The sequence below is a fragment of the Microtus pennsylvanicus genome, chromosome 10 (genome assembly GCF_037038515.1).
Source record: "Microtus pennsylvanicus isolate mMicPen1 chromosome 10, mMicPen1.hap1, whole genome shotgun sequence".
Taxonomy (NCBI): Eukaryota; Metazoa; Chordata; class Mammalia; order Rodentia; family Cricetidae; genus Microtus; species Microtus pennsylvanicus.
Genome location: NC_134588.1, coordinates 108,691,882 through 108,717,945, shown reverse-complemented (window position 1 = coordinate 108,717,945; position 26,064 = coordinate 108,691,882). Strand labels below are relative to the sequence as shown.

General features: G+C 48.1%; 1 long non-coding RNA gene across 3 annotated transcripts in view; it reads left to right on the top strand.

The window, feature by feature from the left end:
• LOC142858425 (uncharacterized) overlaps positions 1–26,064 on the top strand; it is a 135,673-nt gene that overhangs the window by 37,416 nt on the left and 72,193 nt on the right. For 2 of the 3 annotated variants that reach the window (XR_012912015.1, XR_012912017.1), the window contains exon 3: positions 12,448–12,558. This is a non-coding gene — a long non-coding RNA (uncharacterized LOC142858425). Of the gene's footprint in view, positions 1–12,447; positions 12,559–24,611; positions 24,728–26,064 lie in introns of those variants that run through there. The other variant, XR_012912016.1, reaches the window with a different exon arrangement.

Here is a 26,064-nt window from a genome sequence, read left to right as displayed (position 1 = left end):
CGGCGCCTCCGAGCTTGGGGCTGAAGCGTGCCCCACCACTCTGTATGCGCCGCCTCTCCACACCCGAGGCTTATCACAAGCAATTATCTTACCCAAATAAAAAATGAAAATGGAAAAGTTAAATAAATAGCAGGACACCTTGATGGAATCGCAGCAATGCTCATCTTGGTTAACATTAGCCCTGACTTTTGGACAGCTCGCCGTGTTAATGCGCGTCCTTTGTTTGGGTGTCTATCTCTGGGAATCTCATGGCTTTCCAGCGTGATGGATAGCAGCCATCTCTGCTCTCCCCAAAAGCACACTCCCCAGGAAGCTCCAACCCTTGCTCAAATGTTGCTTATACTAGAGAAACCCTGAAAACCAAATTCACCCGACATGGACAGGAACTCAACACTAGGCTCAGCCTATGCTTGTCCGCTCTTTCCTGTGGAGTGAGAAAGCTGTGGGCTCCAGCACTGCTTAGCACACGGTGAACCTGGCCTCTGAACTGCAGCTGGGTGGCAGTCAGGAAGGACCAGGTTGGACTCCGGCAGCAACATCTCCGAACCTCAGCCACGACGGCACAGTTGACATCTGATTCTTCTTCAAGCAAAGCTCAGTGTGGGCACTGCTGATTTCCCAGGGAAGTTAAGAACCACATCTGAATAACTTTGGCATTTTAGCATGTCCACTTCAGAGTGTGTTCACACAGTGGTCACAGCAAGGGGGGAAAGAGTCTGGAGGGTCGGGTACATTGCCTTAGCAAGAAGTAACAGGCTATTTCCTGTTATTGGTCAGAATAAGCCCAAAAGGGTGGGAATGTGTGCCTGGAATGAAGGAACCCTGGTGAACAAGAGTTGTTAACCATGGGTGGTTGTTTCTTGTTCACGAGTGTTAGCCACAACTTAGTGTCAGCCACCTGGAACTTCCTGTGTCCTGGACTCCTAAGTCATCTCTTGTGTGTGCTCTCTGTCTCTGTCTCCATCTCTGTCTCTCCTCTCTCCCCTCTTCCTCTGTTCCTCCCTCTCTCACATGCATGCACACACTTACATGTGTGTGAACGTGCAGCCACTTAACACACAGTTTAATCATATTGTGTGGGCTGTAAACTAGATCACACCCATTTGGGATTCACAGTAAACTGAGCAGGACCTACAGCAGGGACTTCCCACACCCCTGGCCCACAAGTGCCGAGCATCCCTGCTGTCAGCATCAGCACCAGGATGGGATATTTGCTACTGTGAAGGAGGTGCCACACCACTAACATGCAGAGTCATACTTGACCCCAGTGTATCTCTGCTGTCCCACTTTCTGTGGGTTTGGACAGATGTAACGCATGCAGGAGCCATTAAAGCACAACATAAAATGTGACTGTCCCCCAAACCCTCCATCTTTGGCTGTTTATTCTTCTCTCCTCCGAACCCTTGGAAGCCACTCATCTTTTTACTCTCCAGATTCGTCTTCTCTAGGATGTCATACAATTAACAACATACCATGTAGCCCATCTGGTTTGATGCATCTCAGTTATTCATATGCAATTGTTACTCCATGTGTCTTCATGGTTGGATAGCTCCTTCTTCATTGCGGAGTAATATTCAGCTGTCAGGATCTACCACCATGTGTCCACTCGCCTGCTGAAGGACATCACGATTACTTCTGAGTGTTGGCAGTTATGAAGGGAACTGCTGCAAACAGCCACAGGTCATGGTGCAGACTTCGGTTTTCAACCTGCTGGGAAAACCCAAGGTTTCCTAGATGCCCAGACCCAATTAATCACACAGAACTATGTTAATTATGACACTGCTTGGCCTATTAACTCAGGCTTATTATTAACTAACTCTCACATCTTAAATTAACCCATTTCTATTAATCTGTGTATGGCACAAGGCTGTGGCTTACTAGTAAGGGTCCAGCGTCTGTCTCTTTCAGCAGTTATGATGTCTCTTTGATTCTGCCTATTCTCTCTATATATCTCTTCCAGTCTGGTTATATTCTGCCCTGCTATAGGTCAAAGCAGCTTCTTTATTAACCAATGGTAATAAAATATATTGATAGCATACAGAGGGGAATCCCACATCATCAAGGAGTTTGGCTGCTGGATATATGGTATGTATATGTTGAATTTTTCAAGTTTCCCCAACCCATTCAGATTGGTGTGCCATTTCTGCATTGCCACTGGTAATACATGACAGTTCTCATTTCCCCATGACCTTTGGCTCTTACAATATTTTCTCCTGCTCTGCTGTAATGGGAGGAGCTGGTGGCATAGGTGCATCTATTGGGGTTGAGAACCCCACCCTCTCTTTCTCTGCACCTTGAATAGTTGGGCCTCTCTGTGTTCATTACCACCACTGCTAAGAGAACTTCTCTGATGAGGATTGAGGGGTGCACTAATCTGCGGTTTAACAAGTCACCAGGAGTCAGTTTAATACTGTGCTCATTTAGCAGAATAGTAGCAGTAGATTCTCTTATAGGGCCTGTGACTTATCTTCTCACAGGTCCTGATCCTGATAACTGTGCCAAGCATGACTTCTGTCTTGTGAAGAGGGTCGTAAATCCAATCAGAAAGTGGGTCCAATCATAGGGCCCAGCACAGGCGTTCAACTCTAGCGAAAGAAAAGGAAGAGATCCTTCTCTTCAAAGCCAGTTCTGAGCTTCCATCGGAGAGCAGTAATGAGAATAGCAACACCAAAATGCCCACTCCACAGCCTGTAAAATGTGACAGCATGTCTGTCCCCAGCCAACAGAAAGAAACCTCCCAGCGTCCTCTAGGTTTCCCACTGTGGATCTAGCTTGCAGTTGCTGCGTTCCAAATTGTGCTTTCTTTGCATTTAAAGGACCTAGCAAGACTTTCTAGGGATACTGTCCTTGAAACACGTTGGGTTGCGATTTCATAGTATTTACAGGGCTGTCCTCCGAGCCAAACTGTTAGCATCTTCATGAGTCCATCCAAGCCTGCTTGCCAAAGATCAACTCAGCTGGGTTTGCTGTCAGTTGGATTTCCTCTCGGAAGAAGTGAATGGGGAATGCCATGGGACCCGCACACGGGTACTGGGTACCCAGCCTCTGGTCCTGGTCAGTTGGATGTAATTCTGCCCTAATTGCACATGGCCCCTTGGTCTCTGGGAAGAGCTAGTGGATAAGGGGAAAGGATGAGGGGAGACGAGTCCATCGACACAGCCACGGGGAGCCATCACCCATGCTGGGTGCATGCCTTGCAGAGTGGTTGGTTTAAAATGCCTGGCACTCCTGTCCCTAACCCCTTGCCCATTACTATGTAAATAAGTAATAAACTCATTGGTTCCCCAGAGTAAGCCTCAGTAGAATTGTGCCTTGGTTTTCCATTGGGACCACAGGAAGGATCGTACATTGTTTATTCCTTCTTCAGTGAAGGAATTTTCAACACAAGGACAGCAATCTTCCATCAGCAGATGACGATAATGGTTAAATACCCTCTCCTGCTCCCAGGGCTGGACATCCAGAAGCCACTTGGCTTTCCTTGGGTGATTATTTCTATACTTTATATGTTTCTATTTTGGGGTTCGAGCCCTAAATTGCCCTTGGCAAGTAGCTCTACTGTCCCCATCTAGGCTTTAACTGAGATTTTTGAGAAAAGAGTAAGCCTTGTGTAGCCTCCCCTCCCTCCTCCCTCTGGCCCAGAATACGTGAGAGGGAGCAGAGCTGGCTGGGAGGGGCTGGGAAATTACTAGAGAATAGCTGAACCCTGTATTTACTTGTTAATTTTATTTTTATAAATCTCTTGATGAAAAGTGGAGAGAAACCACATGACAGCATCAACAATAAATCACTTTGTGTCTGTTACGTCACCAGCCAAGGGTTGTCGCTCTGTGTTTGCTACCACATACAATTTAGAGAGTTAGGAACAAGGGCTGTGAGACTTCCACAGAGGGATCCCGTCAGGCCAGGAAATTGAAAAAGAAAATCTCCATTAGTGGATGACATTTGGGGGGATAGTGAGATGGCTCAGTAGGTCAATGTGCTTTCTGCCACGCCTGGTGACCTGAGTTAGCTCCCTGGGCCCCCTATGATAGGAGAGGACTGAGTCTTGCAAGTTGTCTTCTGACCTCCACATATCTGTCAAAACATGAACACATGCCTCACACACACACTAAATAAATAAACATAATAAAAATTTTTTTTAAAGAATTGGTATTACAAATATAAAAAAATGGAGTAACCCCTCTTTGGGGCTCACCCTCACTGTATATGAATGCTACTTACTTCCTGTCATCTAAACCTGTAACAAACCTCTTCCTAACACTAGGCAAAAAGACTAAGAACATGCCAGCTCAGAATTACTCTTATGTGATAACCGCTGGACTGCCCCAGAAGAACATGGTTTTCTGGCTGCAGGTTTAGAAGCTTGTCCTAAGGACCACAAAAGGAATAGGTGAAATACCACCAAACACACTAGGAAGAGAAGGACAGCCATCTGGTTGCCTCTTCACCATGAACCACGATGGAGAGTGTGCTTTGGGATTGCCCAGGCACAGGGCCCTTATCCTCTTGATGGTGCCAGGCCGGGAGAGCACCCCGAGGCAGCAGATGCTGCTCGGGGCTTCTCTGAACGCATTTGGTCCAGATCTGAGGAGCCGGGGATTGAAGTTCAGGTTTAATCAGGGGAAACAGGATGGGGTTGAGACATTCCCCAGGCCTGAACCCTGGAAGCAGGAGGATTGGTCTGGGTCTCTGTGGGGGAAAGGACGACATGCGAATTTATCTTCAGAGGAGGTGTGGCAACAGAAGTACCTGGATGAGAATATCACAGTCAGCACCCAGATGACACAGTCCTCACCTGGGCCATGCGCTTTCTGGGCGCTGCTTTAGCTGCCTCCTCGTGCTCCTCCATGCAGGATGAGGCAGCCGCAGGATCAGGACGTGTCCCCATTCTGAGACGCAGCCTTGCCACCTGCATTTTCCAGGACACACTCTGAATCCAGAAGGTCAGAAGTCCCTGAGTCTATGGCGTTGACTTTGCCTCTGTTCTGGACCAGGTCTGCAGAGGCACAGGAGCTGCTCTTGTGTCCACCCGGGTCCCAGAGGCTTGCTCGGGTAGCTGTAGGTGGAGGATGCATTTGGAGCTTGGGTGTCTTGGCTGGAAGGTTGGCATGTGGTGTAGGATGCAGCTAAGTGGAAAGGGGAGAGAGAGGAAGGGATTAAAGGGAGGGGAGGGAAGGGGTGAGGAGGAAGGGAAGTGGAGGAGAGGGGAGCAGTGGGCTCTGGGGGGACTCGTTTCCTCCAAACCTCCAAGTCTTTCCACAGAATGCTAAGGAGTTTTAGAATTGTCATTGTGCAGAAGCCCCTTCATGTTGAGGGAAGATGGATGCATAAGCTGTGAGGACAGACAATGTCATCTCTGTCATTAGCTTCACAGGCTCATCAGAGAATGTGTCCCCCATGTGTGCCCTGTTCCAGAATCAGCAGTGCTCATTAGATATTGCTGAAGATGGCCCTTTAGAAGTGTCAAGGGTTGAAGAAGAAGGCAGCCAAGGCGTGGCCGTCTCTTCCCAGTGAGCCAGCAGGACTTACTATGGTCAAAGTGTACTGGAAATCCCAACAAATCATTCTGAACTCAGTGGCCTTTCCTCTGTGGTCTGCAGAGGTTTAGCACAGGTGTCAATCATTTTGTGACCTGCATATGAGATGTATGATGTTCATGGTCCCTGCTTCCTCCAGCTCTCAGGCAGAAGTGGAGGTTTTAGATGGGTGAACGGCAAGACCTTTCCATTTGCGGCTTCCTATGTTGCACACAAATACCATATCCACACATCACACAATACACCACACCTGCTATACATATCCACACATCACACAATACACCACACACACTATACATATCCACACATCACACACATGGATCACACACACATGTACATGTACCACACACCTCACACACATATCATATACACCACACATACACAGATTCATTATACATAAACATACATCTATGTATATACACATATCATATACACCATAAATGCACTCACCAATATAAACATTATATACACACATCATAATATTACATCATATATAACACTCATATATGCACAATGCACACACACACTCACATCATATACACCACAGAGATGCACCAATACACTCATATGCATTATACACATTACACAAGTAAGCACATACACAAGCATGCATATATACAAGCAGACACATGCATCAGTATGCACAGACACACAAGCACGCACACACACACACACACACACACAAGCATGCACACACAAGCACACACGCGCGCGCGCACACACACACACACACACACACACTCTGGGAGCGTCTCTTCCTCCTCGTCTCACTTGGTTGGCTCTAGCAGGTTTTTCTTCCACCTGCCTGCATCCTCTGCAGATGGGCTTTTCAAGAGTTCCTGTGCTCATCTTTGCAGATAACAAGAGTTGGCAGATGTTTTTTAATTAAAGAAATTCAGGTTATGAAAAAGATGTCATGGGTAGAGAGAGAAAGGGAACCTGCCAGCCGCAAACCCCTGCTCACATCCACTTAGCCCCAGCTTGCGGCATCTGCCTCCAGATTCTACAAAATGCCACTATCTGGAGTGGAGGGGAGTGGGGAGCAGATGTAGGTATCCGGATGCTGCCAGCTCCTGATTGTCTACCATTTGGGGTGCGGGGTGCGGGGCTGAAACGTGGGTGAGTTCCATTGTGGAGGACTGTAGCCAGATGTCTGACTTTCTTCTTTGAGAAAGCACCCCATGGAGCTCTGCAGGGCTCAGGGGTTCTTCCTGACATTCCCCCTTTCTTTTTGGCCAAGGACAGCAAGCATAAGACAAAGGTTGAGCATAGTGAGTCCAAATCTAAAATTCAAAATGGTCCAGAACCTGCTGCTCCATGGGCTTCAATGTGACTCAAGTGGGAAGTCCCACCTTTGACCTCCCACGACAGGCAGTAATCATGTGGGGGAGGGGGACACTAAAATACCACATGGAGTGACATCCAGGCCACATGTATAAGATGCACATGGAAGGTGGATTAATTCTGTGTTCAGATTTGGGGACCAGCCCTAAGACCCTGTCTGATTATATGTGTGCACATAGTTTAAATGGAAGCCACTGGCGTCTGAGGCACTTCTGGTCCCAGACATTTCCCGTTAGGGATGCTCAAGCTGTACCGAGGAAAGAGGAGCAAAGAGCCTCCATCCCGCATGCTGACCGATGGGTCAACCAAACCATGCACCATCTGGTGTCTTCCTCTTGACTCTGCTCTTCACATGGAGGAACCAATCCACAGTGTTTCCCTCCTCTGCCTCTCACCCGGTCTGTGACAGAGCAAGGCCCCTCAGCTGTGCACTGAGTGCTCCTGTTTCTCAGAACTTATAGAGCATCTCTTGACCTTGCTGATTAAAACGGGCATTGAACACTGTTCTTGAACCCCTCCTGTGTTAGAATCTTTCTTTCTGTGTATATGTTCATGCGTGAGGAGATCCATGTGAGCATGTGTGAACCTGTATGCAGAGATCCAAGATCAACTTTGGCTGTTATTCCTTAGGCACTATTCCCCTTATTATTATTCTTAATTTTGAGACAGGAGCTGATTTGGAAAGGCTGGCTGGCCAGTGAGTCCCAGAGACCTGTCTGTCACTGCAACCCCGAGCATTGGGCTCTGCTCATTAAACTTGGGTTCTTATGACTGAGCTATTTCCACCACTGCCATTAGGGATCTATTCTATATGCCTGATAAAAATATAAAGACGTAAATATAGAGAGATCCCAGCTAGGTAAAATCAATGTACACATGAGCAGATTAACAAACGTTGGGGATGGTGGGCTTTTATACCATGAGATAAAGTCCTACCTAAATAACTTTGGATTACAAAATCTGGAAATTCCATGTATCCAGCAAATAATCTGTTGTCTTTGGGGCTGGTGGACAACTGTCCTTGTCTTAGCTCCCAGGAATTCACTGTGGTAGCTGGACATTCAGACCAGTACTGTCTGATGACATAACAGAAATGCCTTCCAGATGTAATGTACATGTTTCTCTAGAGCCCACATTAAGAAAGGAAAAATCCAGGTAAATCGGTTGTAATAATATATTTTAACCCAATAGTCTAAAACTTTCACTATGTCAACATCTAGTTAACATAAAGACTACTAAAGCAATGCTCTAGATACAAGGTGGGGTTTTGTTGTTTGTTTACTTCCTCACTCTTTCACTTCCAGCCTGTGTTTTGTGCCAGTTCTGGGGTTTGACCTCACCTTCCTCAGAAGCTGCTTGCACTGTTTCACGGACACTGACAGAGCAGATGGAGCTCTTGGGACAGAGATATAGGATCCTTGTTACTCATAGCACAGAAAGCCACACGAATGCCAACTTCTGTCTTTGTCCCCCATTCTCTGCAGTGGACGGGCTGCAGGATGTCCTCAGAGGCGCCTCTGCCAACACGCACCTTCCCTGTGCTGCGGAGGGTTTTGCGGGTGTAGCACCTGCAGTTTTCATGAGCCTAAAGAGGGGATTTAAGCAGGGGAAGCTGATGCAATCATCTGACCTCTTTAAATACTGGTCTGAGGGTCAGAGGTAAAGAAGTCCATCTAAAATCATGGCAGGAAAGGTGGAAGGGTATAAGCTTGCAAACCCAGCTCCGGGGAGGTAGAAATAGAAGATTCCAGGGGCTCCCAGCCAGGCAGTCTAGCCAAATCGGTGAGCTCCAGGCCAATGCAAAACTGTCTCAATGAGTGTATCCCCAAGAATGATGCCCAGTGCTATTTTCTGGCCTCCATACTCTTGAGTAACCCACACTCAAATGTGCACCTGCTTGCTCACTCTCTGTCTCAATGAGGATTTGATAGCAAGAACGTCTACATTTTTGGCTTCTACATGGCAGGGGTCCTGTGGGCTCCATGAGCTAAGAAAACAGCCTGCTGAGAGCCAGCGAGGAAAATGGGGGCATCAGTTCATAGTCCACCCAGAGCAACCTGAGTGTGCTTGGAAGTAGGGAGTCCCACCCCCGAGAAAACATCTATTCATTCTCTAGCTGCAGCTTCTCAGAGCTGAGCAGAGAACTCAGAAGTGGCTCCTGTTTTAAACTATTAGTTAGCTAGTGGTTGGTTTCTCTGTAATACAAAATGAACACAGCCCTCAAATCTCAGGGAGAGTGAGGTAGAGGCCCAGATAGATGCAGTGTGCGACGTGGGTTTGTGTCATGAAGGAGCAGACATGGAACTTGGTAATTCATCCTAACAAAGCAAAAAGTAAGCTAGTTCTGTCTCTCAGGTGATGTTATCTTTCCCCTACAGTTGCTCCTGGGGAATCCTTGGAAACACTCCAGGACGAAGTAGTTTAGGGCCTGGGATCAGACGTCCACCAAGAGGTGAATGGGTAAAGAAAATCCAGCAGGTAGACACAGTGGGGTTTGCCAAACTTCGAGAGAAACAGAATGACGACCTTTGCAGAAAGATGGTTGAGCTAGAGGTTGCTGTGTGAAGTAGATAAGTCAGAAGCAGAGACAGACACGAGACACTTTCTCATATATGGGATGTGGCTTTAAATACATGTGCACACATATGTAGGGCACGGAACTAGAAAAGGCACCGAAACAGGAGACAGAGCATTCTCAAAGGCCAGGGAACAGGGGAGTGTAGCAGAATACAAATGGAGACCCCAAACGAGGCCTTTTGGGGCTTGGAGGGATCAGAGATGGAGGATGGTGGGGGCAGAGAGGGAGGGTAAATGAGAAGGAAGTTTAATGACATGCGTGTATGAAAATGCCACAATGACACCTGTGACTTTGCATATTAACTTAAAAAATGAAACAGATGTGTCATCCAGAATTGGGTTGCATGTTTTCAAGGAGCACCAGTTATCTGTTTGAATTTTTAAGCCGTTTTTGATCTGCACCATTTTTCCAATATTGTCATATTTTAATTACTCTTAGCTTGTATACTTCAGACTTGTCATTATTTTAAATCATTTTTAATTCATATTGTTCTACTCATTAATATTTATTTTCTTGTCATTGACTTGCAATTTTATCAATTCTGCTGGTTATCACTTTTTTTCATTTTAATTCTATTGTTTTAATTCTATTCTTTTCGAAAAGAAGCACTTTGGTGGCTCTTGCATTGAGGGTTTCCTTGTAATAAATTCTCACTTTGATAGTGTGAAAAATCCATGCTTACCTATATGTTGCATATTTTCTTCTCTGAGTTCTTTATGATTATAAAGACCCTCATTTTTAGTCACCACTGTACCTTCACTCTTGAGTGACGAGTTGACTGGGTATAAAAGTCTTGGTTCATGGGTACATTGTCACCATTGTGCCTACACCCTTGAGTGACAGGTTGACTGGGTATAGAAGTCTGGGTTCATGGGTACATTGTCACCATTGTGCCTGCACTCTTGAGTGACAGGTTGACTGGGTATGGAAGTCTAGGTTCATGGGTACATTGTCACCATTGTGCCTACACCCTTGAGTGACAGGTTGACTGGGTATAGAAGTCTAGGTTCATGGGTACATTGTCACCATTGTGCCTACACCCTTGAGTGACAGGTTGACTGGGTATAGAAGTCTAGGTTCATGGGTACATTGTCACCATTGTGCCTGCACCCTTGAGTGACAGGTTGACTGGGTATAGAAGTCTAGGTTCATGGGTACATTGTCACCATTGTGCCTACACCCTTGAGTGACAGGTTGACTGGGTATAGAAGTCTAGGTTCATGGGTACATTGTCACCATTGTGCCTGCACCCTTGAGTGACAGGTTGACTGGGTATAAAAGTCTAGGTTCATGGGTACATTGTCACCATTGTGCCTGCACCCTTGAGTGACAGGTTGACTGGGTATAAAAGTCTAGGTTCATGGGTACATTGTCACCATTGTGCCTACACCCTTGAGTGACAGGTTGACTGGGTATAGATTTTAAGTTCTGTCCACCCCCAAGGAGTTATAAAATACCTACACCTAGCCCTGAAACCCTCTTCTCTTGGTTTGTGACCTGACCTCTGTAGATGGAGCTTCTCCGCACCCTCAGGCTCAGCCAACAGGGAGATCCACAAGGACAGGACAGGACGCAGGAAAAAGGAGCCCTTTCCTTTTGTCTTGTGGCACAGTTCCCCCTTCATCTGTGACTCCTTCCAGTCAGCTTCTCCATGGCCGTGTTAGAGCATGGATCTCAACAGCCCTGGCTCAGCAGTGGCCAGTTGGTCACCACATCAGCAGGCACTCTGTTGTCATGGCAACCATGGCTTCTCCTCTGTGGTCTGCATTTCACTGCTGCAGGGCTCCCTCCCTCCTCTGAGATTCTGATTTCCTCTCCAGTTCACGGTCCGCTCCGCCCAACAGGCAGTATGTTCTCAACTGCTACCCTGTTTGTTTGCCCACTCGCTGGCCGGCCACTTTCTATTAGTTAATTATTTATTACATCAGAAATTTTCTGTCTGTCTTACGTGTTTGCCTTCAATTTCTTGATTGGACTCTGACTGATGAAATATTATTCTGCTGCTTGCCTTCTGGGATATTTTATTGCTGAACAAAAGTGTGCTATCAGCAAAAGACCCAAACAGACACTACACTGAAGAAGATATATAACAGACTATAAGTTTGTGAGAACGTGCTTGGCGATGTTGGTTTTCGGGGATGTGCAAATTTAAACCACAATGAAGTGTCACTACATATCCACTTGAACGAAGGCATCCAGGAGGAAGTGCAGTGACGGAGCTTTCTTTGAGAAGGTATATACACACACAGAGATGTAAACACATGCACACGCTCACACGCGTGCACATGCACACGCTCACACGACCCCCAAATAAAATAACAACAACCTAAAATAAATGGTTAACGGATAAATCTATGTATAGAGAGATGGAGAACTATATTGTTAAGCAAATACTAGATTATTATGGTCTGATTGTCATAAGTATTTGCCATAAAGTTTTATCACTTCTGCTCTGTCATTGAAGATTTTATATTGAAATGTTAAAAAAAGTTGCTGGCAGTCTAATAGTTCTTTTTTTAAGTAATCTGTTTTCTCCATGATTTTAATTGTTTGTGTGTATGTATATTTGTTTGTTCATGTGTCTCTATATAAGTCTGTGTTTTCATTTTACAAGTATTTGTGTGTGTGTTTATGTATGTATATGTTTGTATGTGTGTCTGTATGTGTGTGTCTATGTGTTTGTGCATGCACGTGTGTATATATGCGCGTGTGTGTCTGTATATGTGTAGTATGTGTGTATCTCTGTGTGTCTGTACATGTGTATGTATGTGTGTGGGTTCTGCAATTCCACAGTTAAAGTACAAGTTTATTTCTTGTGCTCAGCTCAGGACTCACAGGCTGATGTCCAAATTTAGACTGCATTTCTTTGAAGATTGCTTTTCTTCTCCTTTTCTGGATTTCTCCCTAGATCTGCATGGAAAGGCCTCATTTCACCATCCTCTTATCTCATCTGTATCCGTATTTCTCTGTTTTCTTGTCTATCCACAGCATGGTCACCCTCCCTCGAATGTTGCAGTCTGGTTGGTCCAGATCCTTCGTCGTCGTGCCCACCTGTCACTTTCCTGGCTCTTCCCAGCCGTGCCAGGACCATCGGTGTTGGTGAGTCTATGACGATCGTTACCCAGAACCCCTTTCCTGTGGGCATCATAGGGGTATCATTCGAACACTACTTTGCATCTTAATCCTGGTAGCTTGTGTGGGCATTCCAGGGTTGGCACCTGCAGCCTGTCAGCTCCTGCTCACTGTGGACTGCTTCTTCATGAATTTGGAGAGTGCTGTATGCCGAGTGGGCATTGTCTGAGGAATTTTTGCAGATTGAGGGAAGTTCTGCGCTTCTAGAGAAAAATTTTCATTTGTCTCCCCCAAGCCTACTGGGGTTGTAGGCCCTGATCACTTTTCTTTAATTTTTTTTTTATTGTTTTTAATGAGCTATACATTTTCCCCTGCTACCCTCCCTTCCTCCCTTCTCCCCTTTTATCCTCTCCCGTGGCTCCCACACTCCCAATTTTGTCTTTTTCTTCTTCCTATATAGATCCATGTATGTCTCTCTTAGGGTCTTCTTAGTTGTCTGGTATAAAATGGAAAAAAAGAAAGCATATTCAACAAATGGTGCTGGCACAACTGATCACTTTCACATCAATTTTCTAATCACGCATTCAGGATAACAGAACTCAAACCCCTGTGAAGGCACACACACTGGCTTTCAAGAGTTTCAGTGTGGAGAGGGAGGGGCATTGCAGTGTGGGGAGGGGCACCCTGAGCTGGCTTCTGAGTGCAAGCTCAGGACGCTGAGTGTTTGCAGAGGGCAAAGGAGGCTGGAGGCTCACTGCACAGCAGGGGGACATTTGCAAGCCAGCCCTTGCACGACCAGACCCAGCAGCCCTCCCTCTGGCAGCTGAGGCGACAGCTTGGGGTTTCTGTTTTGGGTCCCTGGAAATTTCTGTCTTATAACCCCAGTTATTACTTTTCAAAGACTCTTCAGTATAATCTATTCAGCATTTTCTAGGTGTTTCATATTGGGAGTGTCTTCAAGCAATCTGATTGTCTGTGGTACCGGAAATGAAAGCCAGCTTAGCCGTTTCACACAGATTATTTTTATCATCCCTTCATAACAATTCAAGGAGAGATGGACGGCTTTTGCAGGAACTCCATTCCCAGAGCTCTTAGTTAGCTGCCTCTCTGAGTCTTACAAGCCTGTGAACGTGGAGTCCTCCAATGTCTGCCTGATTTTAAGGCTGGGCTTTGCCCTCTGTGTCACAAGGGCACTGAGCGGCACTCTGGGCTGGGAAGCTACTCCGAGTGGGAGTCACTGATGTTAGTGAGTATCAAGGAAACAATGTCACACCAAGATGTGTTTCCATCTTCTCATTCTCCCCATGGAAGGAGGTCTCGAGTCCTCTTGATAAGAAGTAGGTGCCTTTGAATTTCTCCTATTGAATTTCATCGAACATGTGGGCTGGCCGGGAGAGTGTCTGATGTGTGGGATGACTCTCATGTGCCCCTCGGCTGCCTGATAAGAACACTCAGTTTCTGAGCTGTAGGATCCCTTTCTCTCCTGTTTTGTATTGTCCTCCATTGTTTTATTGAAGTTCTTTGCCATTGTTTGCAGCTATGAGAAGAGAAAAGCCAGCTCTCTGATGGAGATGCTGCTTGCGCAAGGCTGCCTTGGTTTGCTGAGATGGGGGCTTTCTGGGACCCGGATGCTCAGTTCTGGAGATGGGGGAATGCTGGGCCAGCCAGCACAGACACTTTGGGGTTTGGCTAGCCAGTCTCTGGTGTCCAGATTTCCCCAGAGATGAAAGGAGAGGAGTTTCTGGTGGGAGGAGGTTACAGAGGATAGAAGACTCACTTTCAGGGACATATGGGAGGACATAAAGCTGACCAGGTAGTTCCCAGCTGTTACTAGTTATGTCCCAAAGGAAGATGGAACGGTCAGAAGGACAGCATCTGAGCAACAGGGGAAGGGAACTAAGATTTATGGAGCATGCTGTCCTGTGCCAGGTGCTTGGTTAAAGTCACAGTCAATATGATGTCATTCAGCCTGACTAACTCCATGAGGCAGACAATGTTAGGACAGCTAAGGAGACCGGAGCTCTGCACGGTCCCTAGCACGGCTTTGTACCTACTGCTGCTCAGCCTCAGACCTGGTGGCTTGTGCTGGTGCTGGGGATGTTTCTAGCTGTCTGTGTTGAGGCTGAGCACTGCTCCTCAGCACTGTCCAACTATGGACAAGGGAGGGAAAGAGGACAAAGGTGGGTTTTCTAACTGTCCCAGGCCTTGCAAACACCGTTACTAAAAGGAAGCAGCAGATGTGACCACTGTTCCGGAGGCCTGAGAGCTCCAGAGAAGTGGGCAACAGCACCAGGGTGCTTTCAGCTGACTGCTGGATCCAAGTTGTTTATCTCCTCACAACCTATGTCTACCACTGTCTTGCTTTGGTGTGTGTGTGTGTGTGTACACCCAACCTGGAGAAGTAGTCTTCCTATACTTTCAGCTCTGCTATTCAGAGTTCCTTGTAGTTCCAGGGCCTTTGCAGTTTGGTCTGAGGTCACGAGAGTGGCTTATCATCCGCCCACCTGCTCATCTCCTGAGAAGCGGCTGCCCCATCACCTGCCTGTCACACTGGAAAGGCTGTATCAATATTAAGCATCATTAGGGCCCCTTTCTTGATAAGCACATCCCCAGGATCCAGTGATCAAGGCTGCTTTAAAAGCCTCTCCTAATATTTACCCAGCCCACTTCCTTCTATTCGCTCTGCTGTGTTTTTCCTCTCACAGCCGTGTCAGGGACGTGAGGCTCTTTTGTGCAGACTCCTAAGTCACCTGGACTTATTTTCTGTGTCCAGAGCTGTTATGCTTGGCAGCAAGCTCTTCTTTTTCAAATATGAGTGGGTATTTGATATAATAGATTATTACATGTTTCAGCATATAAATTACTAGGTCTTAGAAGCAAGAAATGAGTAATTTTGCCCCGAGGTAATATAACAGCTACTGGAGTCTCGGTAAAATCAATTAAATGGATCATCTGTGGTCAGGGCAGGAGCACGGAATCACTACCTGGATAGCATTTAGCAGCCATTGCCTCAGTGAATCATGTAACAAACCAGAGGTGAGTTTGAAGTATTATCTAAGTGCTGGAACAAAATATATATATATATGTCAAACATCCAGCCCCTGAGGAGAATAGAGACTTTACCCAAACCCCTTTTTGACCAATAAACACAAGTGTTAGGAAGGTGGCCACCCCAGGAAGCCAGTTTATTGGGAGCTGGCCACCCGAGGGGGCTGACCTCAACTGTTGTGTCCTGGCGGCAGGGAGTGGGAGAAGAGGCAACATGGGCCAGATGCAGAAGACTGCCTTCAATTGCCGGCTAAGCGGCACGCGGTGGACACAGGCCTGCTGCTTCCGGGTGAGAGGGCTGGAGGCGAGTTACATCACCACCTTTCACTTTTCTCATCCGTGTAAGGGAAACTCACTGTGAGGGTAAATATTGGTTGTCAACCTAACAGCATCTGGAGTCGCCTAGGAGACAAATTGCTGGGCGCATCTGCGAGGGAGTTTCCGCAGCAGATTGAGGTGGCAGGTCCTGTCCTGAGCGTGGCTGAGCTCCCGGGATGAATGAGGTGGAGGAAGTGAGCCGAGCGCCAACCCGATCCTCTGCCCTTTGACTGCAGATGCTTCGCTCATGTTCCCACCACCAGGGTGCCCCTACCGTGAGGACTATACCCTTGATGCAGGAACTGAAAGCAGCCCTTCTTCCCAAGTTGCTTCTGGGAGGCGTTTTCCTTCAGTGATGAGAAAGTGACTGAGACACTTGCCACCCCTTAGCACAGGGCTACTGTTGGCATTAGAAGAGAAGATGCCTGTGAAGTGCCTGGCACACAGTAGGCACTCACGACAATGACCATGGTCTTCTAATACCATACTGCTTGAATGAATTGAATGCTTTTCTTTCCCTCTGGGGCATTTCCACAACCCAGGCTCAAAAGACCACAGCTCTGGGGCCCTAATTCTGTCCTCTGTCCTCTGTCCCACCTGAAAACAAGACTCCAGTTTTCTGTGCTCCATAAAGGCGAAGCCATGGAGACAGCCATACTCTCTGCTCTGGATGGAAGACCGTTTGCTGTGCTGCCATCTTTGCCAGCAGGGACCCTTTCTTTCGCCTCTGTAATTCAAAGAGGACCCTTGGGTCAGTGGGTGAGTGTCATCTGGCTTGTGAGTCCTTTGGATACTTGTCTGTTTTTTATCTAATAAGCTGAAAATGGACTGGTCCTGGTCAAATGGTGAAGGGGTGAGGGCAGGGGTGGGGAGGTGAGGTGATCTCCTGAACCTGAGCAATGCCACCAGAGGGGGGAGGGGCAACACTGCCCACAACACTGACCCCACCCCTCTTCCTTGTCACCAGGAGACCCACCTAATGGGAGCGGGTGGATCAAAGTGAACTCCTTTTATGGAAGCACGGAGGGAAAGATACTATAAAATAACTCTGTCAGGAACCAAAGCTAATGTCAGCCTCGGATAATTAACACTATCAGGCTTGACAGCAGAATATGCTAAATAAATTAGTCCTTAAACGCTTGTGTCTTCCAATTATAGGTTTTTGGTTTAATAATTGCTTCCCAGAATAGACGGATTGCTTCAATATTCTGCTTACTTTTGCCTGTAAAGATGTGGCCTTCATAAGCTAATATTAAATGGAAGCACTTGATCATCCTGGCCTCTACCTGTACAATGGAGGGCTCTTTTGAATGACATTTAAAGGGATTTGTGAGAATTATTTTGATGTGATTCAACCAGATGTGTGTGAGAGCGTGTGTGTGTGTGTGTGTATGTGTGTGTGTTTTCTTTTATATCTTTTTGACAGGATCTCATATATCTTAGGTTGGCCTAAAACTTACTCTTTAGTTCAGAATGACCTTGAACCCACATGCTGGGGTTACAGATAGGTGCTATTCTACCCCTCAGTTTATCTGGTGCTGTAGGTTGAGCTCGGAACTTCGCGCATGCTAAACCGGCATTCTTCCTCTGCGCTACACCACAGGCCTTCACCTAATGCCTTCGTGCATCTTCTTAGGGAAGTGGGCTAGCCTGGGAAGGGGACAATGATGTAATTGTTGGTCTCAGGAGGGGAGGAGTTAGAGCAGGCACACTGAGAACTGGAAGGGCCTGGAGGTACCAGGAGAACCCCACTTTGCCTTTGACAGTAAACTTTGGGAAGCGAGGAAAATGCAAGGGCAGGTTTTCAGTGTAGAGACTCGGCCCTGGGATACAGGGACAGGGAAGGGCGACAGCGCCACAGAGGCTCAGCAGTGGCCCAGACTCCCTGAAGGGACCTTAGCACCAAAAGCATGCCACATGTTCAGAGTCCTTGTGTCCCTTTGGACCATCCTTCACCAGCTTGTAATCACTGGCCACCAACAAAGAGGCCAAAATCTGTGTGGTCCACATGATGCTGATGGTCTCGAATGCCACACAGTTTCTTCCTAGACCCAGGACACAGCAGAGCCATTGGGGGCATCTTGGAGGCATATCAGGGATATCACTTCAGGTCACCTCTAGAACCTTGGGTCGGAGAGTAGGGCGGGCATCTCAGACCCCGACGACCTTGTTAAGATACAGCTTTGGATCAGGCATGTTTGTGACACTGCCCGAAATGTCACAAGCTTCCAACTGCCGTGGGCTCACCAGGCTCTGGACCACCGGGGCAGGCAGGGCTGCAGAGTCCTTATCTCCCTAGGGGCCGAGAACCTTTGGTCTCTAAGCCTTCTGTGGGCTTCTCCTGATGTGGCTAACATCTGTCTATAGTAGATGTGGAAGGAAGTCAGCTTGCAGCTGGACCATGGAACAGGGTCACGGGTGGAGGCTGCCAGGTGGGGAGGCAGTTATGCTACTACAGGCTCCAGGGGCGTCTAAGACCTAAGGCAGGCAGATTGGAGTCATAGTCTGTCCCGGACAGATCCCCACACTGCTGCCTCAGAAGGACTTGCTGACTGAGTATGCTCATGTGTCTCTCACACAGGAGGGCCAGCCCGATTTATAAGCAATTTCCCTTGGTGCCCAGGAGAGATGCCTGCCGATGTCCTCCAAGGGAACAACGTGGTGTTTTGAAGCAAACCCACACAAAGGAAGCCACAGACGGGTCTTTGACAGAAGGATACTCTGGCCTATTCTCTCTGCTTCCCAGACTGGGGGATGTTGTTATGTTCTAGTTCCACTGAAACGAAACACATTTTAAAGGCTTTTATTTTTAATAATGAGAAAAGCGGATACTCCAAAGTGACCAAAATCTGAAAAGTAAATGAATTTTTAATTTTTATAAAGTCAGGAAATAGTTTCATTGTTTGAATCTAGATATAATCAAAGCGTTGATTTAGCCCCATTAAAAAGTGAGTCTTTATCAAAGAGGCAGCGGCCTGGTGATCGAGCAGGGCACAGCCACAAGGTACAGATGCTGAGGAGGCTTTATGCAACTTCAGAATGTGAATATTTTTACAAAAAGATAAAGATTGGGATTAGTGAGTGTTCTCCATAGGAAATATGGGGGATGCCCCTCCTTTTCCTAGAGCTGCCGTCTTGACAATATTGTGTTGCTGAGGAACTAACAAAACAAGTCTCTCTGTGCCTGTCTCTCCCTGTGTCTGTCTCTCCCTGTCCCTCTCTCTCTATCTCCCCCTGCCTCCCTTTGTGCCCCTGATATTTTTCCAGGCTGGCAGCTGTGAGGGAAACAACGTGATTTGCTTAGGGACAGTGTCCTGCTCTCAAGTCTGGAACCAAACAGATAAGAACTTGCATGTCAGATACAAAGTTTACTTAGCGCCAGTCAGAGGCGTTTGATGTTGCCTGCCCAATCTGGCCCCACATCTTTGAAGTTGTATGACACATGCTAGGGCTCTGTCAATAAGAAACAGGCCTTTCTTCCTGCTAGCTCACTCATCTGCCTCCCGGGAACACCCTGTGAAGGCAGGACATGATGGCTCCAGGCTGTAACATCAGTAGCAAGAGGGGCAGTGGTTAAGAAGTGGAAAATGTTTAAGGAAACCCCTCAGGACCAGGGATGGGGACTGCCTGGGAAAAGATGGGGCAGATCGGGGCTCTCTGAGCAGAGTCACCAGGCCAGTCTCTTCCGGAGGCTGTTTACACAGGGCTGCTGAGTCACGTGAGGTCCGCTGCCTTTATCTGGGGCACTGGCTGCTATCGGTGAAAAGGCACATTGGCGCGTGGTGTCATTCGCAGTGCCGTTTAAACTGCTCGGTAAATGGCATATTTGTCAAAGAATATTGCTCTTTCCTGGAACAGAACCTAGTGACTGATGGCTGAAATCTCTGGGTATCAGAAATGATATCGAGATGGTGCCCTCTGAAGGGACGGAGGCGGGGGCAGAAGGCCTTTATTCTTGGAAGTAAGAGCGTCTAAACAATAGATTGTCTGAGGCCCTCAGATGTCAAGCGCTGGGCACCCAGCTCTAGTCTGCAACAGAACTCATCTCTCTCGGAGTCCTGGGTTCTCCCTTGGTATGAAGGGAATTCACACTGCGGGATTCTTAGATCATACATTTACCATGTTAACACGCATGTAACCCTTGATCTGTGCATGGGCACCCACTGGGTCGGTGTGAGAGTTCGGTAAGAGGAAAGGTAATGCCTATCGTTGGCGTCTACTGGGGTCATGGTGGAGAGGCCACCCATGATACCTGAAAGTGACCTGCCCTTGCACATGGAAATGACACGGGGGCTAGTCAAGGAGGCAGGTACGGCAGATCTAGGGCACTTCATCCCAGTCACCCCCGTGGACTCTCCACCAAGCTCTGGGAGGGTGACTGTCCTCTTGTCTCGTTCTGGGAGAGGGAGAAATGGTTAGGCACAAGAAGCCTGGTGGAAGGGGTGGATAATGGCAAGGTAGACAGTGGAGGGATGGAGGGTGGACAGTGGAGAATGAACGGTGGCAGGAGGGACCGTGGGGAGGTGCACTGTGGGGGAACGGATGGTGGGGGGATGGATGTGATCTGGAAATGGGGGGGATGGAGGGATAATGGGGGAAAGACAGAGGCAGGACGAAGGGTGAGGGGCGGACAGTGGTGCGATCGATGAAGCGACGTGGAAATGGCTGGACCCTCCATTTTCAAGGCCACGTGGACTAAGTGACTTACCTCCAGGAGGCCGAGATGAGCAATTGCTAAAGGGCAGAGGGCGGGGCCATCCTGGTTGTCCTAGGCTTTGTTTCTCAAGATGGGGCCTGGTGACCGGGACCCAGAGGACAGTGCTGACACCGAAGGCTTAGCTTTCTGCCCACACTTTCACACCGCCAGGGCTCAGACCCTCTGGGAAGACATTCTTTCCCTACCCCTGGCCTGCTGTCCCCACCTCTCACCAGGATGACGTTTAGAGGGGCTTGGGTTGGATCTTGGTGTGTAGGGCAAGAAAAAGCCCAGGATTTGGGCTCGAGCATCAAAAAACAGCCATGTAATCCTGTTTTACAACAAAAACTAAAAAAATCGAAGAAAAATCAAAGCAGACCACTATTTTGATTGCACATTGCTAGGCTGGCCACGCAGGCTGTTCCATCTGCCCACATCTGTACTTTGGTTTGGTTCACACAGCATTTCTGTGGGCTTACAGTGCAGCAAGAGGAGCTGCTTATCTAAGGAAGAAAATGGACTTTTGGTGTATCTTTTCCAGTACAGGAGTGCTGCGGTTTTTTTTTTTTTTTTTTTTTTTGCCAAAATATGGACCTGGGAAGTAATGAGCTGTACTAGGTGACAACAGGTATTGCACGTGCCCTGAATGTTACTAACCAGGTGCTTCTTGATACCAGCCAGCATCATGCTCATTCCCAGAACCACAGAAGAGGTGAGCTTTATCCCCACTCCATAAATGTGCCTCTTGACTTAGAGAAAGGTTGAGTAACCAGCTGTCCCACTCAGCTAAGCCACTATGAGGCCTCCGGCTCAACCAATAATTCTGTTCTGTGGTTCACAAAAGGAAACACTTGACCGTAAATCTGGACTGGTGCAGTCGAGTGAGTTGACTCTGACGATTGTAAGATGCCAGTGGAGTTTAGAGGGGAGAGGCATGAGGCTGGAGGCTTGCTTTGGAGAACGGGGAATCGTGGAATCACCCGAGCTTGCTCAGTGAACAGCAGGACAATGGCCCAGAAGCAGGTGCCAGAGCAGACACAGGGACCCACACTGTGATGATGGTGGAATGGCAAAGGCATGCAGTGACGGCCCAGGATGCTGAAGTATGCAGGGTACGGTATCACTGAGAGTCTGGAAGGCAGAGGGGAGAGCAGAGGCTGCACAAGGCTGGAGCTCCAGCCGCGGGACCGCTTCCACAGCGCGGGACCGCTTCCACAGCGCGGGACTGCTTCCACAGCGTGGGACCGCTTCCGCAGCGCGGGACCGCTTCCATAGCGCGTGGGCGTTCTCTGCAGAGGGCAAAGGGGAAAATGAAAGCAAACAATCAGCGCAGTAGTGACAGCAGCCGTTGATGCTGAGGGGTTGCTGTGAGGGGCAGAGCTGCACTGTGCTGTTTCCCGTGGACTCTGCTGGGAGTCTTAGCCTGGGTTCTCCTGAAGCAGGCCTTGGGATGAAGAGTCTCACACCCCTGATGCACTGATGGCCAGGTCTCAGGAGACACCAGCAGGCAGCCCAGAAGAAACCAGCCAAGGGTGTGATGGAGTGCAGTTCCAATACAATCCCAGGGGGCGCTCTGGAGTAAGGGCCCAGACAGCTCCATCTGAGGTGGCTCCAGCCCGAGGAAGAACAGGTGGCAAATGGAAGCCTGTGCCCTAAAGGGTGGTGCTCCTGTTCAGAGAGCTTCTCTAAGCTGCTGATTGCTCAGGTCCTAACCCCAGCATCACAGGCCTGCACTCCTTTGCTTGCTGTTTTCTGTCCAGGTTCTGTGCTTGTCCACCCATTCCTTCCCTTCCTTCCTCCTCCTCATTTTCCACATTTCCTCTGTAGGAGCTTCCTTAGGTCAAGGCCAGAAAAGGCTTACTGCATTTGGTACCTGCTTATAGAGTAACATTGGAATATTAACCAAAAATAACTAGCTTTTAACCAGGCCTAGTGGCGGTGCATTCCTATAATCCCAGAGCTCAGGAGATGGAGGAGAAGCACTGAGAGCTTGAAACCAGGCTGGACTACAGAGAGACCCCGGCTCTCAAACGAGGAAGTGAGCCTCTTGCGTTTATGGTATTCCCTTTTCCCATATGTATCTCTGTTCCTAACAAGCCTTGAGATCTTGAAGAGCAGAACATTTTTATGATCCATCCATGCACACCCAAATGCTGTCTTGTGTGCCCGGCAAGAACTGAGAATAGATACCGTATAAGAACTTGGTGAACCCAGAAGTGGGGCGGGCTGTGACTATGAGTACAGAAAGGGAAAGGGACTTCCTATAGAGGGTGCTGCCTGCCTGAGAGACTTAGGGTTACAGCTCAAGTTCTCTGCTCCTCTCTCTGTTAGATACTAGACATCTCCAGCTGAGCTCTGCTTTCCCGAGGGTTTCAAGGTATACCCACCGAAGAAAAGCAGAACCCAAGCAAAGACAGCCTATGTGGGCTGTTCTCTGAAGTCATCTAAATTCCTTCTTGAGCATGTTGCTTTATTCCTGTGTTCTACTAGCCTGGATCATACTGCCTGGTGAACATGTCTGTGTCACTCCCTAGGGTCCTGTGCCGTTTACATGGACTAACAAAGCCAGGTTTATGCAAAGAGAAGGCTTCTAAAGTTTTCGAGTTGGGAAGGAGGGAGTTTGGGGGTGAGAGGCACAGGGAGTATTTGTGATTCTGTGTTGCAGAGTGAGGAAAGAGCTGGGGTGTTAGGGAGTCGACTAAAGTCACTTAACTCATCAATGATGAGACATCAATAAATTTCAGAGAAATGTATAAAACAAAGTGTTGTTGAGTTATAACTTATGCCCAATAAAGTGCCCCAATTGGAGTGGGCAGTTCAGTGTGCTCTGAAATGTACCTTGGCAGTAGCGTCAAGACGGCATTTCCATCCCCTGCACCAGCCCCTTGCTGTCAGTGTTGGCTCCTATCTTAGTTTACAGAGATCCACCTTCTGGCACTGTAAATTAGGGTTTTTTTTCCTTTTCTGGTTTTTGTGTCTGAGTTTTCCCACTTAAGATGCCACTTGGAGATTCAGCCCTCTGTGTGCATATGCTTTATTTGTGTATACCATCGAGCCCTCCTACTCCAAGACGGCCTCTTCACCTGGGCTCCCTCCATCATGTCGTGGGCTTTGGTTCCTCTCCAGTCTGGGGCTATGATGAACAAAGTTGCTGTGAACGTTTGTGCATACATCTGTATGTGACCTCATGTGACCCTGTTTGTGCATATGTCTGTGTTTGACCTCGTGTGATTCTGTTTGTGCATACGTCTGTGTGTGACCTCGTGTGATCCTGTTTGTGCATACGTCTGTGTGTGACCTCGTGTGATCCTGTTTGTGCATATGTCTGTGTGTGAACTCATGTGATCCTGTTTGTGCATACGTATGTGTGTGACCTCGTGTGACCCTGTTTCTGTGTTCTTGGGTAAGTAAATATGTAGGTGAGGCACTTGCTCTCAAAGGAGCAGACCCCCTGGGTTGCACAGAGTTTGGTTTTATTAAGACTTGGTCAAACTGCTTTTCAGAGAGATTGAAACATTTTGCATTCTGAACAGCAGCAGGAAGGTCCCAGATGTGGGGCTTGGTTTGACACTATGGTCACCACAGTTTGTCTCTTGATATGACTGGTGCCCAGGATTCCTGATCTTACAGGAGAATAACCCACGAAGCCTATTACAGCAGACTCTGAGCCCTGCCCTCCCTGTCTGTTCAGTGGATCCAGAGGAAACCTGGAATTCACAGTGTTAGGGTAGAGTCCATATCATAGTCTTTGGGAAACTGCTATGCGGTTCACTAGACATTTTTATTTTCCAGAAAAAAAATCCCCCAAATAGGGACATCTGGTATTCTAACAGAGAAATGGCTGCAGTTAACAAATGCCAACATCTGGCTGAGCCAGCTGTTTCTGCCTCACCATTATCTGTGGATGCTCTGGATGTGCAGAGACAAATGACGTGGGGTGGTGGATCACGTCCAACTCTTTCTGAAGTGACTTTGAAATGTGTGTTTATTCTTACTTTCTCCTAATATTGTGTTCCAGAAATATATGTCAAGCAAACAGAGAGAGCATGGTTTTGGATAAAGAAATCCAGGAATTACTGTGAATCAGCTTTGGCTCCCTCTATGATCAACTCACCGAGGACACAGACACAGTGAAAAGAGGAACGGGTGGTTCTTCGATGCTTTGTGTGTGCAAATCTTGTAGAACAGGTGTCAGGATGGAGGGGGGGCGCCTCCCACCTGGAAGTTGCGCTTATGTGAAACCCTAGTTGCTGATGAGAATGGGGGACCCCAAACATTTGAGAGATGTTGGAGGACACTGGTGATTCTCAGTGTCTCCCCACAACCAAGGACAACGGTCAGCTGTCTGGGTTCTAAAGCGTTTAGGTAAAGCCAAACACAAAGTGGACGTGGCTTTGTTAGTGGCTCTCTCTAGAGCAAGTGTGATGGGCAAGCATGCCTGCCTCCAGAGCTAAACCTGAATCCTAGCTGCTGCTCTGCTTACCAGCTGCATCATCAGGGCTCGGTCTGCACAAAGCCCCAGCGTCCTCAGCTGCCAGGTGACAATAGTGACATCTATCTCATTAGCAGTTCTTAGTGACTGAGCACCAAGTAGAGTGCCTGAGACTCAGCACCTAGCATAGAGTCAGTACTCAGCGAGGGTCAGCAGTGTTGTTTGGCTCCTGCTTGGCTGCGGTTGAGGACACGGAGTCTGATACACAGACCCTCGGTCTGCAGGAAGTTCTCCCCTGTCCCCTGACAAGGGGGTGCACAGTGAGGCGCCTAACCCTTCCTTGCTCTGCTCCCAGGATGACGAAAAGTACTGTTCCTCCCCGACACGCCTGGCAAAACCCCAGGACCACAGAAAGCCAGAGTTTCGGGGGACTTCTCCCTTCTTACCTGATTGCCATACAACACAAAGGCCATTCTTGGCTAGTCTGACGTCTGGGCAGCAGTGACCTTCAGACACCTGTGGGAATGCGGACACTGCTCAGGAAGCTTTCAGTGCAAATGCCTCTTGCCCTCTCCCGTGGAGTCCTACCCCGCGACTGCTGCCACCACCGCGGGCCTCTCAGGGTTTAGAAGCAGCAGCGTTCTGCTCTTGCTGCCTTGCAGCCCTAGGCTGCCGTCTGCGTCTAGCACGGCTGGAGGCTTCTCTGGGTCTCACTACCCAGACCCAGTACATAGCCCAGACTGATAGTTAGCTGCATGTCTCTAAAAGAGAGACCAGGCTTGCATCTTCTCATGGCTCCTCTACTTTGAGGGCATATTGAATTGAGAGCCAGAGTCCCAGCTTGGGAAGCTCAGGCCACTTTCCCCTCTTCCCCATTCTAGCAGAAACCAATCCAGCCTCAGCCTTTGCAATCATGTCTTGTCTACCCAGGGGGAATGCTCGTTCTTTGAGATTCTTTGCTCTCTTCTGAAATATACTCACTTCCTACCCCTCCCCATTGCCATCGGCGGTGACCTTGGCATGTCTGCCAACACTCAAC